The following is a 902-nucleotide window of genomic DNA, read 5'->3' as shown; positions in this document are numbered from 1 at the left end:
TAACCGGATACAAAACCTACTACCGGGCACAACTACCACCAGGCATAAAACCTAAAGTCTGGCACAAAAGCCTACTACCGGGCACAACTACCACCAGGCACAAAACCAACCAACGGGAACAAAACCTGTTACATCAGAGTACCTAGCCTTCATGGATTCTCTGGGATGTTCATAGGTTTTTGGAGCAGAATCAATATGAAATTCTCCTCAAAAACGGCTGGCTTAAAAAATGCTTTGAAAACTCTTCCTATTCTTCGCTAAGTAAAACCCACTTTGCTGTTCATATACAGTTAGGTCTATATATATTTGGACAGAGACAACATTTTTCTAATTTTGGTTATAGACATTACCACAGTGAATTTTTTTTTTTTTTTCTCTTTTTTTTTTTTTTGCACTGTTCCCGGAGATACTGCAATAACGGGTCAATGCGTGGAGTGGACAGAGCAAGCTCCATTTCCAGCTCCCTGTTCTAAAAATCCATTTAATATATGGTCCCCAAATAGGGGACGCATCAGATATTAAACTGATAAGAACAGATACTACACTTGATCTTAGCCAAAAGGCCGAGAAGCGATAGATGTGACAGAGCCAATTTGGTACTTAATGACCGAGCCAATTTTTGCAATTCTGACCACTGTCACTTTATGAGGTTATAACTCAGGAACGCTTCAACGGATCCCGCTGATTCTGAGATTGTTTTTTCGTGACATATTGTACTTCATGTTAGTGGTAACATTTCTTCGATATTACTTGCGATTTATTTATGAAAAAAAACGGAAATATGACGAAAATTTTTAAAATTTTGCATTTTTCAAACTTTGTATTTTTATGCCCTTAAATCAGAGAGATATGTCACAAAAAATAGTTAATAAATAACATTTCCCACATGTCTACTTTACATC

General features: G+C 36.9%; 1 non-coding gene across 1 annotated transcript; it reads right to left on the bottom strand.

The window, feature by feature from the left end:
• Window positions 1-384: 384 nt before the first annotated feature.
• Window positions 385-575, bottom strand: LOC138648523 (U2 spliceosomal RNA). The gene has a single exon (XR_011315136.1). It is a non-coding gene; the product is annotated as a U2 spliceosomal RNA (small nuclear RNA).
• Window positions 576-902: the final 327 nt, after the last annotated feature.

This window comes from Ranitomeya imitator, chromosome 8 (genome assembly GCF_032444005.1).
Source record: "Ranitomeya imitator isolate aRanImi1 chromosome 8, aRanImi1.pri, whole genome shotgun sequence".
Lineage (NCBI taxonomy): Eukaryota > Metazoa > Chordata > Amphibia > Anura > Dendrobatidae > Ranitomeya > Ranitomeya imitator.
The sequence above is the reverse complement of the archived record's forward strand: the minus strand, read 5'-3'. Positions and strand labels throughout refer to the sequence as shown.